The sequence below is a fragment of the Periplaneta americana genome, chromosome 9, assembly GCF_040183065.1.
Source record: "Periplaneta americana isolate PAMFEO1 chromosome 9, P.americana_PAMFEO1_priV1, whole genome shotgun sequence".
NCBI classification, from domain to species: Eukaryota; Metazoa; Arthropoda; class Insecta; order Blattodea; family Blattidae; genus Periplaneta; species Periplaneta americana.
This window is the reverse complement of record NC_091125.1, coordinates 41875092-41892182: the sequence shown is the minus strand read 5'-3', so window position 1 is coordinate 41892182 and position 17091 is coordinate 41875092.

Here is a 17091-nt window from a genome sequence, read left to right as displayed (position 1 = left end):
AGTATAAAATCCATTTGGAAGAGCTTAGTTTAATCCATAAGAAGGGGGTTTGTGATATATTTAAAAAAACAGTTTTGCCTTACCATGGACGCAAAACAGACGCATGCACAATACATTCGTCAATACATAAAGTTAATACAAGTTAGGAATTACTCACATATAGATGAATTATAACCAAAGCCATCGTTTCTGGCGTGTGAAATAAGTAATGGGAACGATTGAGAGCGAGTATCTTATCTCTGCTAGCGTCTGTGGGCTTGAAAGCTGACAACTACTGTGATTGGCGAATTTTTGACGTCATATGTGTGTAGGAGGTGGTACTACTCTCAGCCGAAGTAGCAACATGCCACTGACTGGACAGTGAACTCAAGGACACACCCCAGAAACGAAAGTGCGAGTGTCTTGCCTTTGACGCAGTCAGTGTTGGGTGGTACCGTTCTCAGCTGCACTAGAACAAGTGCTCACCAACTCGCTTTTTACTCAAGGACACGCGCCAGAAACGGTAGCACTGGCTGTAAGAACAATGATAACATTTACAGGACATTCCTATGTCCTTTGTGCAGTATACCAGTTAATTTTTACTTGTCCGTGGCTCAAAAACAGTTATTTACTTGTCCTCTTAATACTATATTGTGCTGCAATGCATTATTATTATTATTATTATTATTATTATTATTATTGACTTATTTTATTCCGTTCACTCGACATACAGTACTTGAACCTTACAGGAAATTATATATTTTATTTATTCCAATTCAATAACCCTAATTCCTATAGACGTTATACGCAATCATAGGGATTTCAACAGACCACACGCGCAAAATCTGTACATAAAATAATGAAAGGAAAAACAAAAAATATTTTTATATATTATTATTTATTATTCTTTATTATATTATTATAGTATTATTTATTTGTTATATTATTATATAGGCCTATTATTATATATTATTTATTATTACGATATACTGAAGTACATATGATATTTACGTACAGAGGATTCAATCTGACATCGGGATGGGAATCCGGTGTGGCTTAATGGATAGAGCATCAGCATGTAGAGCTGAAAACCCGGGTTCAAATCCCAGTGCCGGAGAGAATTTTTCTCTGTTCCACTCATCCATCATCAAAAAATATTTTGTTTAAACTGTCTAATAGGTATATTCCTGCTTTGGGTTTCTACTGAACATTTTAGTAGCTACAAGACTTGTGTCCTTTTTGCAGATGATCGAGGAATAGTCCCCTGGGTCTCTTATAAATTAAAATCTGGCTTTTTCAGCTTGTGTGTTTTTCCATGACTAAATTTTAGCGAAATACTTCCGGGATTGAGTGGTTAAATTCGACACAGAGATAGAAACTGTACCACAACATTTAAAAATCGTGCTCAATTGTTAAGCCGGGTTTCCATGCCAATGAGAAGGACAAAAAAGAGCACCGCGTGCAGTTATCTATCGAGCAGCGGCGAGGAACAACTAATTCATTGTCAGGACAAAATGAATTACACACTGTGCGATAGTGCCGCTCCTGCCACAGAGATGGCTCTCCTAATGCAATGTTCCGAGTGAGCGAGATCTCATCTCGTCATTACGCTCTTTTAGTCTGAATTCCGGCCCGCCGCGCCGGAGGGAGAATAAACGATACAGAGAGGCAAATAAAACCACGAAATAGAAGCTTCGATATAAATGTTGAATGCAAAACAGTTAAAAAAAGCTTTAGATAATTTATTTTTTTATAAACCGGGAACAAAAGTAGTTCAAAATAGCGAAAGTAAATGACAGAAACAGGCGGTGGCATTGTACACCGCCAGATGGCTACCCGGAGCTGCGAATTGCTTTTGTCCACGACTTAAAAGGGTGGCCATAACGGAAGAGTTAATTATGCGGGGCAAATATGCAGCGACTATACAAGTCCGCTGAATCCTACGATCACGACTGTATCTATACCCAAGCAGTATGAATGGAATTGTAACAATATAGTTGAAGTAAAATGCGCTGTTTCTTTTACATTTGCATTTATACTTCTCATGAGCACTATCAGAACAAACAAGCCCCGTTATTTAGTAATTTGAGATCTCTTTAATATAATTTCAGAGTTTCGCATATGTAGATCGTGTGTTTCATGCTATAGCAAAGTTGAAACGAAAAACAATTTAATATAAACTGATATCTACTCTTAAAAAAAAATTCAAAATGTCAGTTATTGTCTGGGAAAGTTATGGCGAATTCAAAATACACTGAGAGGCAAAAAGACCATTCATTACAAAAATATATAAAAATAATAGCAGTTAATATCTATGGTGGAAATCACATGGCGCATAACCCTCTTCAGATCGCCTCCAGACTCCCTTCCTGCCATCTGGTGATGTCTGGGAGAACCTGCACTCATCGGAGAACTGTACTTTGTTGCTTCACTCCTCCATTAGTCCATTCCGCATGTTCATGAGCAAATCGACGACGGACTGCTGGATGATCTGGCAGTCAATGCTGGAGCTGTTGCATGTCTGCATGATTTTAGGGCTACTTCTCCTAGACGTCTCCGAACTGTCCTCACGCTTATGTTGACGCTCAAGTCAACAGACTCACCACATTCTGCAGTCGATTTCGGGTTTCCATCGAAGTTTTTTGAAGATTTATTAAAATCTGCTGCACTAAAAATCGGTCATCACGAGCTGTAGTTTCCCGTTTTCGCCCAGATCCAGACTGCCAAGAGTAAATTTGCGTATCTCTGAACCTTTTACTGAACTTTAACTATTGAGTACGGTGCAGCTATGGCAGAAGCAGCATAGTGCAAACTGCGACGGTAGTTAATGGCTTCTGAAACTACTTCTGCTCTCAGTGGCATTCTTGAGAACGAATTTAATTTTGAAATAACAAAATTAACATTCATCAACGTTTCTCACAACAAAAACAGAAGAGAACAACACAACAATGAGAAACATGGAAAAGATTATGATCATAAAACTCAAGCGTTTTGAGCATAAATGGAAAAAAATTGATTTTGATCCATGATTTTGAAAGAAATACAGATAAGAAAGGAATTATCCAGCCACTAGTTATAACAGCGTTTTTTTTTTAATTTTTCAACATCTAGCACAATAACGATGTAATTTAGGAGGGAATGAGGACTATGAAATACAAATAAATGAAATAAATGTAGCTATACGGTATGCTTTAATGTATAAAATGAAATATTTTTAATTTTATATGCATTTTTTTAGTAAATATAGGGGAGAATGACAGTATGATGAAAGATGAAAGTGCGCAAAAAAGGTTGAGAAGCGTCGAAACAAAATACACATTATTCACAATTGGAACTAACACACTTTTTTATATTTTTATTTGAAGTTCATGACAGAAACGTAAATTTAATTACAGAAAATTATTACAATACAATACAATTGCTGCCGATTCGGAGCTGCGTTCGGGCTTGGGTTGGATCCCCCTTTGGTCTTTGGTTTCTTCCGAGGTTTTCCACAGCAGTGGGACTGAAGCCGGATGGTCTATGGCGAGTCTACGGCGAGTCCTTGGCATCACCCCCTTTGATTTGATTACCTGGTTGGGTTTTTCCGAGGTTTTCCCCAACCAAAAGGCAAATGCCGGGTAATATTTTGGCGAATCCTCGGACCTCACCTCATCACACTACATCTCGCCAAAATATTGTAAAAAATTGCACAAAATTGTAAAAATTGTAGAAAATTACTAAATTGTAAAACTATAAAAAATTGTAAAAATTGTAATTGTAATATTGTAAAATTCCGACTTATTCCACATCTTAAAGCTTCATTGCTCATGCAAGATCTATGGAATAAAATATATGAATGAAATGAATAAATGAATTAGTGTAATAATTATAGTATTATGCATGTCTTATTAATTTTTATTCGGGAAACATGAAAATATTAATACTGTTACATGTTTTACCGAGGTAATTAATGTACGATATATTTTTTCCTCTAAAACAAGTTAAATATGGTATTTTTAAGGTTGGTACGATAGTCTAACTTTACTGACTTGGTAACCTTCGCTACGCGTCAGTCATTCTCTTCTATGCCGCTCGCACACCTGCACTGTGTTTACTGAATGTTGACTTTGCCGCGTTCGTTGAAAGCCAACTCTTGTGAACTCACTTTCTTTACTACTTTTTCAATTTTTATTTTTCCAATTTTTGCTATGACAACCTTTACTATCTTAATTTTCTCACGGCACACCAGCGGAACATTCGCGCCATACTGATTGAAAATGGCTGAGTTAGAAAAAAAAAAACACTTCATCACTCATAACTGTGCCTACAAAATTCCAAGGATAGTGTATTTACATAGAAAATCTATCAATTTTGAAGTAAGTTTCTTTTGCCCCTCAGTCTAGGATATTTGATTCCCTATTGGCAACATTTCTTCAACCCTCTCCCCCTTTCTCTATGGATTGGATGTATGTGTCTGTATTGTGTGTGTCTTGTGTTGTTTCAATAGAGAGCTTCCGTCAGACTGACCACATTATCATACAATATCGATTAGTGAGAATATTAGTGCACAAACCCTAAAGAAGCGGAGTAAACCAAGTGGTGAAATCCTTGAAGAAAGAGAGGAGGGATGTCGAAAAGAAAAATTGTGAATATTATAACTATAATCCAGTTTTGTACGTAAAATATACCTACCTGTAGACTACCTATATGCTAGATATGATGTCTGATAACACGCAAGAGTGTTTGTTTAGTGATGCAGAGTTGCGCTCGGGCATGAGTTCAGTTCCCGATTGGGTTGGTATTTTTTGATGTTTTCCCCCCAACTGTAGGGCGAATACCAGGTAATCACAAGGTGAATCCTTATCTCGCCAAACACTTTTTATTATTATTAGGTTATTTTACGACGCTTTATCAACATCTTAGTTTATTTAGCGTCTGAATGAGATGGTGATAATGACGGTGAAATAAGTCCGGGGTTCAGCACCGAAAGTTACCCAGCATTTGCTCATATTGGATTGAGAGAAAACTTCAAAAAAACCTGAACCAGGTAACTTGTCCCGACCGGGAATTGAACCCGGGCCACCTGGTTTCACGGCCAGACATGCTAACCGTTACTCCACAGGTGTGGACTCTCGCCAAATACAGTCTCACAATCACCAACCTCATCGACGCTAATTAACCTAGTAGTTGAAATTACTTTAAATAACCTACTAAAACATCCAAAAGTAGTAGCAATAATTTAATATTACTCTAAGACTTCGCTGAATATTCCACATGCATTTGATTGTATACAATGCATATTTTACATGCATGTTTTTCATTTATGCAAGGATATGGCTAAAATTCACAAAAGCGGACAAAAGGAGGTACGTTTCACAGATATTTTTATTTAGTTTATTTTTTTATGTACATTATTATTAATGTGTACATCAGTGTTATGTAACTGGCCACCATTATTTAAAAGTAAATTTTATTTTATTCTACAATTTATATAATAATGTCCACAAAAATATCAGTTCTGTAAAGTCTCAGAACTAACAGTCACAGAACTGACAAAAACCAATTTTCAATTTGTTATTCCTTAAATCTCATGTTGATTATTCGGTTCAAGATTGTGTTGAACATGCACATCCTCATATCTCGCTGTTAACATAAACCTACATTACAAATGGTACATATTTTATCAATTTAACTCTCAGAACTAACTGGTAATAATTTTTTCGTTTTATTTTAGTAGGTTATTTTACGACGCTGTATCAACATCTCAGGTTATTTAGCCCTGAATGAAATGAAGGTGATAATGCCGGTGAAATGAGTTCGGAGTCCAGCACCGAAAGTTACCCAGCATTTGCTCATGTTGGGTTGAGGGAAAACCCCGGAAAAAAACCTCGACTAGGTAACTTGTCCCGACCGGGATTCGAACCCGGGTCACCTGGTTTCACGGCCAGACGCGCTAACCGTTACTCCACAGGTGTGGACAACTGATAATAAAGGAACTCACCGGAAAACAGTTACATAATTATGTTTTTCTTTCTCTAATATAAAAACTACAAATCACCCTTTCACTGCATACTCCTGCACTGTGGCACATACCAAACAACTGAAGAGCTGTTCTGAACTCTTGCAGTCATCCAGTGGATACTTATATCGCTTGTAGTATGTGTCACAGAACTGATGTTAACTATTAGGGACTGATTTAAATTATATTTTGAGCATTAAAGAAACAATTCAATGACTATCTTCTTAATAAACTAATAAATGACAGGGGTGTGCTAACATTTAATCCTGTCAAATATTGTTTCACTCTTTTAATTGCTGCAAGACAATAAAAATGCTTTTGAAGATGTAGTCAGCGACACGTCACAGAACTGAATTTAAACACTTAGAGTTGCTGCTCAGGCACAATATGGTTTAATTACAATTGTCAAAATAATAATTAAATTACAAGATGATGGTTGTTTTAGTAGGTAAAATTCTATAATTTCCAATCACTTGGACAATAAATTTCAAGAACATGTTTTCGCCAATTTCGTAATTTCTAGTCATATGCATTGCATTTTTCTACCGATGTCTGTCCTTTCCAAGATGAGATTAGTTAACAAATCATGACATCTTATTTATGTTAGGCCTATTATGCTTAATGCAAAAATGCTCAATCTTTTCTACCACGTAAGATTTCCATAAAATCTACAGCAGTGGTTTCAAGATTGATTAGTAAATCGTCGTTCCTGCAATAACTCCTATGTGCAAAATATAAAATTGTTCAGTAGGAAGGAAAACACACTTATTCATTCTATGATAGCGGTACCTAAGAGATTGTGAATTCTTACATTTTCGGAAGAAAGAAATATAATTACATATAGAAGATTTTATTATTTGCTCTATCGCTATTTAAGTTATTTAACAGAGCAAAAATCTGAAAATCGATAAATATGTCTCATAGGCGTTATTGCAGGAACAACAGTGAAATAATGTGTAGAATACTCCATTGTGAAGAATGTGGCGTTAAATGTGTCCTTAAAGTAGGTATAAAAACAGACTTGGTTACAAAAAAATTCTGAGTCGTATAATGAATCTTCACTAGCCCCGCCACTCGAGTTAACCATCCTTCCGCTGCGGAAAAAGCAAGGGAGTTTAGCCACAAAAGAAAAAGCAGAGCTCTTCTAAAGTGCTGTTAGTAAGGAAGACACTGACAGACCCTTTTAGGGTAGGAAAAGAGAGTTTCAGAATTTTACCTACCTATCCCTTACTAAGTTCTGTTTATGTTGCTATAGTTACTCCCCAGAATTTGTCTCATTCCTACAGAACAGAAGCCCGTGCGCTTATGGTTAAGTCTGAGCTGGAAGAGAATACACAAAGGACTCCTGCGTGTCGTCTGCGTCTCTTGAATATTTTAATTGTGTAGTGTAGACCAGTTGCTACAAGTGAACCTTGGAGTTAACAGTGGAACGGTAGGCCTACAGCATAGCAGAACTATATAAAAATCTTAAGTTGTAATATTAACATAGCGTAACTGGTGTGTGGTGCGAAGATGTGAAAAATGACCACGTGTTTTTCAGAGAACGGTGCCACTCTTAAAGACAAGCTTGCGAACTCGTGCAGGAAGAAGCAAGAAAGAACGGAGTACAAATTATTCCAATTTCCGAAGTAGTGGAGAGGGTTACAGCCGCTCTTAAGTTTGGACAGACTACTTTTAAAATAAACTAGAAAAAGGCTTGTTTGCTCTCAAGTTAAAGGCCACGTACCTGAAAAATATTTACATCAAAGAATATATAAATGTTACTGCGCAAGGCTGTAGAAAAAGTAGACTTAACACCTTTTGAACGAAACGAGGAAATACGAAGGTAGACGAGCTGAAAATTTCATTGCGAAATGGAGACACTAGTAACGGTGACGAGAAAGAGAGAGGTTCGTCTGTGATGAAGGAGTAGCTCATCTAGCTCATCCCCTCCAGCGAAGCAATGCAGATTGTTGTCCATAGAGCTGCTTATCGGGCAGGATATGGAACATCCCTAAACAGCTCAAGGAGCCATTTTGTGCTCAAGAACCGTGATAGTTACTTGTCGATTATGCTGCCTGTTAAGCCGGCTCCACCATCCGCCACACAACATGTCAGCCATCAAATCCACAAATAATTCCTCTGGTAGTAGTCTGTCGTACCTCAAGATTAATATAAGCCGTCGTGTCTCCTTAAGACAAGCAAAACCTGGAGAGGAGCCACATGTGTGGCCCTTAGAACTCATCAGAACGTCCATCTACCACATCTACCAATCTTTTGACAAACCGCGAGAACAGAATTTACGGCAGACGATTGATTCGGCGTCACACAAACAAAAGTGGTGCCTTATTTTTCTAGAAGGAGACGATAACGGCAACAAATGACTTAGAAATTTGTTTTACTGAAATTTATTGAAGTTAAATGACATTTCTATAAAAATTAACAACATAGAATCGGTTAAACTTTTATCTCCATACATGCAGTAACTATTATTTTATTGTCAAAGAACATAAACCTACTCTTCTATGTGATACTTGACAATTTTTGCTTTTGAAAGGCTAATTATACGCATAATGTTCTATATATCATACTTCTTAGCATTATATAGGATTTAAACAGCAAACAATAATGGTAATATTGATTGGATCATTAATTGATCATTGGATCAGCAAATAAGTTGTATTTCTTCAGCATCCCAAGACTGGTTGGAACCTCGTGACACCAATAACACATCACTCATGAGGCAACTCAGCCAGTATATAATGCTGTAGGTTGGCCAGTTCCTTTCCCGCTCTATTGCATATATCGCTGATAAGCAACATAGTTTACTAATCAGACTCCTAGATCATATATGTAACAGATAGCTCATTCCTATGTTAAAATCGGCAGCACTTTGAAGAGAACAACCGCCAGGATCGCCACCCGTCCGCGTAAACGAACACGAGATGGCAGTACAGTCCCTAATGCAATTCAAATGGGAATTATGACGTGACTCCTTATGTAACAACTAGATGGTAGCATAGTAAACATGACAAAAGTTGCTACCGTCAAAACCTATAAGGCCGAGCTATCTGGGTATATATGATCTAGGCGAGACTTCAAATGTTCTTCCTCTGACACACATTGTTAAGTGAGATGTAGATCCTACTGTATGAAAATAGATATATCGACCAGAACCTCAATCAGAAATGAGTAGCTATATCTGAAGAATTAATTTATATTTCTTCCTCGACCTATCTGCGTATATATGATCTAGGACAGTGGTCGTCAGCACTCGCTGAAATGTGCAACGGGTAAGCAGTGCTGTCCCACGTGCACCGTCGTGCAGCAGCAAGAGATAGAGAGCATACCCGCTAGCAGCTACGAGCGCACCGTGGTACATTGCGTTTTCCGCGGGTAAGGGAGGCTAGCCCCAGGGTGCTCTGCGCTGATGACCCCTGATCTAGGATATCAGTTACGTTAGAAATTTCAATTGCATTTTATGTTACTGGTAAAATTGAAGTAAATGTAAAGAAATCATCGTCTTTGATCAAAACGCAATATGGAAATAAAGTATCCTTGCTAAATTCTTTCCCACGATTTTGTTCCCTATAATGTCCGTACATTAACACAATATGGTCAACATACTGGTCTAATTGAGGCTCTTTGCTGTGAAGTTCTTAAGATGTCACTCAGCAGTATTGCCACAGTATGAAATTTATGAAAAAAGTTGTCAATAGTCCTAATAGATGGGAAAAGGGAAAAGTTACTTAACCTATCCACTTAAAAAACTAAACTATCTTACTGGTGCGAGTGGATACAGTAAGTTATTTTCCACTCTGTAATAAGTTAATATTCAATGGAGTTTATTTTCACGAGACTTGTTTTAATTGCTTCACTATTGTTGCTATGGCAAATGAAGTGAATGAACAGCAATTCAAGCTATTTTGGGATGAATTGGTCACATTCCGTGTTACTATGAACGTAATAGAGACTGTTTCAGTGCACTGAGAAGATTCAAAACTCTAATTGGGTAGAGGTATGGATCCTGCAGTTTGTCGTCATAATGGAAGCTTGTAAAACAAAAGTCAAGAGACCGGTTGCATGGCGGATGATAAACGTTGTGGTACACCGAAGTTCGTAGTGAAAGATCTGAATTCTGCGATATGGTGCAAAAGAAGTCCAGGAAATAACACGAAATTCACAATATGGAGCAAGCAGTTTTGAATCAATTGCAAGATAACAGGAGATGAGCTACTTAACAGTGTGGCGTACTCTCAGACACTGGTTTACATGATCCAATCTTTTATGAGCAAAACTGTTATTTTTTATAAACTTGCTTCTTAATTAAAAAAAATTCTAATCTTTCGTGACTTTGGAATAACTATATATTTCGATTTTTTCTAGTTTTCTCTTTTTTACAATTGCTCCGTTACCATTATGTCACCATTTCAACAACTGTAAATAGCCTCCAGAGTGTATTATAGCCCTTAATGTGCGGGTAAAACTGGAAACCCCCCCCCCCACCAGAAAAACAATACCTAAGAGCTTCAAAATTCAAACAATGAAAGCTACAGTCACGTGTCAAACATAAGACGACATAATACACCGTGAAAAACGAAGGAATAGAGGAAAATGGTGTCACTGGTCCGGAACGTTGCGCCATCCAGAAACTTAGCGCTTCGTATAAATTCATCAAACGCATTACATTCCCCGCAGTCACCTAACATATGTAAATCGAATTATAGAAATACTTTCAGCCTTTGCATATTCATGTAGTGACGTACACAGCGGTTAAAGTGCAGATTTAACTCCGTGTGAAACCCAGTCTTATGTTCGAATCCCATCTACGCAACAGCTGTCGCTCTACGTCTGATCAAATTTTATAATGAAATAAATCATCTCGAAATGTTCGGAAATTTAAACAAAATTGTTTACATTCTTTCTTTAAAATTTCCGGGATATAGCCTATATATATATATATATTAGCATAGTTAGGGAGGAAATTCATAAATCAGTGAACCAATTTAAAATTCCAAATAAATTAATATGCATATGTAGATTATTGCAAGATAAAAATTGATACTGATTTTAGTTATAGCTTCAATAACGATATCGAAGTGAGAGAGGGGGAATCTAGGCTTATCTCCAGTCTTTTAATATGGTACTGGAAAAATCTCTGCGAAAAGTTAAATGTTTCGATGTTAGCATCAAATTAGGTGTCAAATTTAACATCACTACTTACGAGTGTTCTGGTGACATAGCATTAATGGCTGATAGCAAAGATGATCTTATAACACTAGCTGACAAATTTCTTAAAGAATTAAAACATAAAACTTATGCGCATTACCTAGAATTGCACAACACAATATAACACACTTGAAATAAAATACTTGTCACTTTAAAAAAATCATACTTCAAATATTTAGGAGTTAAAATTATTGAATTAAAATTAGAATAAGATAGAGAAATAAAATTAGAATTACAAATGCAAACATGTTACTTTATGATTAATAAATAGGTTATTACACTGCTTCATCGATTTAGCAGGAGCTACTTCCCAGGAGTACGCGAAGGTGTCTCAAGGGATACGAATCCCACTGATTACGTATGTAAAAATGTTGACACATTTATTTTATTATACTTGTTGATAATTATTGCATTGTATTATAGTTTCTTTTGCAATGTCAACTCTTGTTTTTCCTTGTTTGAATACTATTTTACGTAAATCATTACTATTATTGTTGCATTAATAACTATTGTATAACAATAATAATAATAATAATAATAATAATAATAATAACAATAATAATGTATTTTTAGTACAGCATCAATCATAGTCTTTTGTTAATTAATTAATTGGGGGTATGCTAGCAAAAAAAGATTAAGTACCACTGAGGTAGAACGAGAAATTCAAGAAATATTATGGACAGTAAAAAATGGATTATACGGAAATGGGTATTTAAGAGTTATGTTAATTCGTTATAAAAAGCGTATCTGATTAAACGTTATTACAAATTAATTTAGTTCCTATATATATACATATATATCAGGAAACGCCAATAATAAATGAGTGAATGAATGAATAAATAAATAAATAAATAAATAAATACATAAATAAATAAATAATACTACATTACTCTCTCCACAATACCCTTAACATTTGTACCATTTTCAAGGCGTTGAATAATATTTACTTTTGTCAGAACAACTCAGACTTGAAAGTATTTGTGACACGATCCCTTACCGGTATGCGAAGACTTGAATTCTCGTCACAACAGACCACGTTGTACAGTTTTCTGCTTTCTTTAGACTCAGACGCATTCTACTATATCGACGGAGCAGTGTAAGTTACAAAATGCTACCTAGAAACACAGCATTCAGAATTCACAGAAATGCCTACGTTTATCCGTAGTGCAGAGAATTGGGTACTAAGTAAGAAGAGCTGCAGTATACTCCTACTAATCACATTTGGAAATAAAAAGCTGCGAACATTTTTAGATTCAATTAATGAAAATAATACATGGAAAATCCGAAGCAATAAAGATATCAGAAAAATTGTAATAACGCTGATTAATGGTAATAATCCGAAGTAGACACTTAAGAAAGTTGGGAGAAATTCTTCGTAAGAAATGCATACCACAGTACTACTTGGATTTGCGCGACACACACGCACACACACACACGCACACACACACACACACAACGTTGAATAGACCAGCCTTGTTACAGACCAAGTACTAAGGGACTCTCAGTAAGTCAGAAGAAGAGAAGATATAACACTAGATAGACAAGCACGGGAAACACTTGTTTATTGTGACGTTTGCTAGATCTAACACATTTTTATGTCCAGAATTTCACATTCACGTGCCATGACATCAGCACAACCCCAAGATTCTAGCTAAGGCAACACATTATACAAATATTACATACAAAGAACATTCCTGTCACAGGAGGGATTTGAGTCTGCGATTGTGGTTTGCGTCTAGGCCATTGTGTACACGCTCTGATGACTGAACACCACTTTAAAGAGAGCGTTCGGCAAAAGTTCAATGTGAGTGAAAAAGGGAAATCCATTTCTTGTATTGACACTGACCCACACAGATTAAAAGGAACATTGGAGCTAAATTCGGAAGAAGTAGGAGTAAAAAAAAAAATGTGGTAGTATTAGCTGAAGTAGCAGTAGCAGTTGTGTTATCGGAAGTAGTAGGTCCTAATGTTAACGAAGTAGTCGTGGAAATATGAAAGGTATGTTGTGCAGTGTCCGTTCGGTCTCTTGAATTCTACAACAAAGGATAGCACACACCAAGAGAAACATTTTCCACCTGAGATGAGATGCCGTACATCCCGTGATTGCGATTAAGGCTGCTTCAAGTCTACGTGCGTCTATTTGCTCGTATACATTTTGTGTTTAATCAGATAAAACACCGTAATGACGATGATGAAATTCAACGTGTAGGCTACACGACTTGAAGGCGTGCAGTAGCAGAGAAGTACAGCTCCGTGATTTCATAACCTCAGTATGAGGTAATCATAAGTTGCTCGAAGTCATAATCTGGTGGACGGAGAAAACAACGACGCTCATACAATAAAATAATAGGTACAATATAATTTTTGTATTCATGGAGAAAAGAATAATCTGTTTATAACTAATTGAATGCTATATGCGGCAGTTTCTTACTGATAGTGAAGATGAAAAGGGATAAGAAGGTTAAGACCAAATACCTTACTATAAGGTGGCCCGGGTTCGATTCCCAGTCGGGGCAAGTTACCTGGTTGAAGTTTTTTCCGGAGTTTTCCCTCAAGCCAATATGAGCAAATGCTGGGTAACTTTCGGTGTTGGACCCCGGACTCATTTCACCGGAATTATCACCTTAATCTCATTCAGATGTTAAATAACCTGAGCTGTTGATAAAGCGTCGTAAAATAACATACTAAAATAAAAAAAATAAACCTTACTATAATAATACCCGACAGCTAGCAGTTCTGCGCGCGAACGACGCTGGTGCTGCTACCTAGGCGGCCGGTGTGGTGATACTCGCGAAACAAGCTGTAATCAACTGCAATGTAAATTGTTGCTGGGTTAGTTAATAGTTTTATTAATTATTGCTGTGTTAAAATGTCAGGGTGTATATGTGCTGTTTATAATTGCTACAATTACAGCAATACAAATTGCTCCAAATCGTACTTTCGATTTCAAAGGGATCATAAAACGTGAGTCGACAACATTCTTTAGTAGGCCTAATTCCTTCATCTTTGTGTTGATAGAAAAATACAAATTAGCTTTTTTTATTTAGACCTAATAAATGAATAGAATTTAATATGTATTGGAAATTTTAGAGTTTTATCAAATTAAGTTTTATTGTTGTCCACATGCCTTTACTAATATGGTAAACTAGGGTCTGTTGGACAGTCGGGCATGTTGGACACTCTGTACTTTAACGTGTTACCACGCCACTTGTGGGCACCACATTCAGCTAGAAGTCAATGAAGGAAGTAGCCACGAGTGGGCACCACATTCTGCTAGAAGTCAATGACGGAAGTAGCCCCACTCGTGGCTACTTCCTTCATTGACTTCTAGCTGAATGTGGTGCCCACAAGTGGCGTGGTAACACGTTAAAGTACGGAGTGTTCAACATGCCCAACTGTCCAACAGGCCCTACTTTACCTTATTATTACAAGCATCAGATTACTATCAATTTTATCTTTGCAGTATTGTAAATTCATTCTTAATGTCAGAATTGATTTTGTCTCACTAAACCAAAGAAAATATATGTAACAATTAATTACGGAAAGTAATATCAAGTATGCAATATTTCTTATAATATGCAGCTTTGATATAAGATAATAATTTTTACATTAAATATTAATCAACATTTCTTAAGTGTTTTATAGTAACTCACGTTTTAAACAATAGTCCGAATCTCGCTATGTTAATATTTGTATTTGTGGACGTAATTCCACGCCGCTCCACTAGATGTCAGGTCCGCGATATTTCGCACTCACGTCAATGCTGCTAGCATAGAGCTGTCCGGTATTATTATAATAAGGTATTTGTTAAGACCTAGAGATTTATTTGCTCCGATTTTGTTTTTCTTTTTTCTTGGTGAATAATATTCTGTTGTTAATGAGTATTAAAGGTATAGGACAGTGGTTTGATTAGATATTATTTGAAAGAATGTGTTACGTTTCAAAAGTTTTCTTAGTGGATTAGTTTTATTGATATTAATATGAGTTTTTCTTTCTACTAAGACTAGTTGTAAAGGAGCACGTCACAGAGGCACAGATGGAGTGCCTGAACAGTCAGGCGCGACGGAAGTAGCCGAGAGACGTACGACTTGGCAGAGGAACCTAAAATTGAGGTGTGCACTAGAACTTAACTGCAACATCTTGAATTTGAAATACAGAGCACCAAACATTTTACATCTCATGTAACAGCATTGCTCAGAATGACATTAAGATTTTTCTAGAGGGGACTGTGTAGGTTGAAGGAAATTAATGTTTTATCACAAGGAAGATTTGTTATGAAGGATTCAATGTATGATGTCGGAAACGGAAAAATGACATTATATTTATGTTAAATTGTTACTTTAAAGAACCCCTCAATTGTATAGTAAGGCAGATCAGGGGAAATATAATTGCAACAGGTCTGTCTTAAAGAAATAAAGTTGATTAAATAAAAATTCCATTCTCTTCTATAAATAGCAATTAAATTGAGTCAATCATTACCTACAAAATTAGCTCAGCTAAAATTTGTTGTAATACGTTCTTCGTCATTACATTTTCATATACGATGATTCAGGCAGCGGCTGTAAGAAATCTATTGACATTTTCCACCTAGTTAGATCTCTCTGAAATGTCTGGTGGTAGTGGTGGTGGTGGTGGTGGTGGTGGTGGTGGTGGTGGTGGTGGTGGTGGTGGTGGTAGCAGTAATATTGAACTATATGAAACAATGAAACATATAGGTTCACAAATATCTCCGCAATTATTTGAAAATTATTGGCCCAGATGTTTCTGTATGGTTGTGAAACTTGGACTCTCACTTTGAGAGAGGAGCAGAGATTAAGGGTGTTTGAGAATAAAGTTCTTAGGAAAATATTTAAGGCTAAGAGGGATGAAGTTACAGGAGAATAGAGAAAGTTACACAACGCAGAACTGCACACATTGTTTTCTTCACCTGACATAATTAGGAATATTAAATCCAGACGTTTGAGATGTGGAGGGCATGTAGCACGTATGGGCGAATCCAGAAATGCATATAGAGTGTTAATTGGGAGACCGGAGGGAAAAAGACCTTTGGGGAGGCCCAGACGTAGATGGGAGGATAATATTAAAAAGGATTTGAGGGAGGTGGGATATGATGATAAACTGGATTAATCTTGCACTGGATAGGACCGATGGCGGGCTTATGTGAGGGCGGCAATGAACCTGCGGGTTCCTTAAAAGCCATTTGTAAGTTAATAAGTAAGGCCCAGATGTAGCCTAATGTCTTTCCCCAACTCATTTTGGGATCTCATCTGAGGACGCCCTAGCGGTTTCCCCCCCCCCTTACCATTTCTTCAAAACATTGTCTAATTTTCCTTCCTTCGGGTGCTCTGATGACGTGTCAATCCATCGGAGTCTTCTTTGTTTGTTTTCTGTTTTGCTACAAAGGCTGATTCTTCATACAGCTGAAAAATTGAATCATTTCTTAATATTCTCCATTCTTCCGTTACGAGGGTCTATTATTCCTCCAAAAAATCTTTCTTAATATCTGTATTTCTAATATTCTAAGCCTTTGTTCTTCCTTTCTGATTGGAGTTCACATCTCATAAGCATAATTTAGGGTTAGAATGTTTACTAGATATATAGATGGATTTATTGAGTAATATTATACATACAGATGTTATATTATAATTTTTTCTAAAAATCCAATGCACGAGTCTTCTGACCGTACGTGCTTTGTACCTAAAACAAATCCTACTTTGTAGGTTTCACACCTTTCACCTATGATTATAACCAACCACTCTCTAAAAGAACACGCATATTAAAATGAAAATGACAAAACAAAACACATATAATATATCCTAACCTAAAACAGACATAAAATTGTATAATTAGGTAGATACCATTATCCCTTCGTCATTTCGTATCACAAACTTCAACAGCTGAAG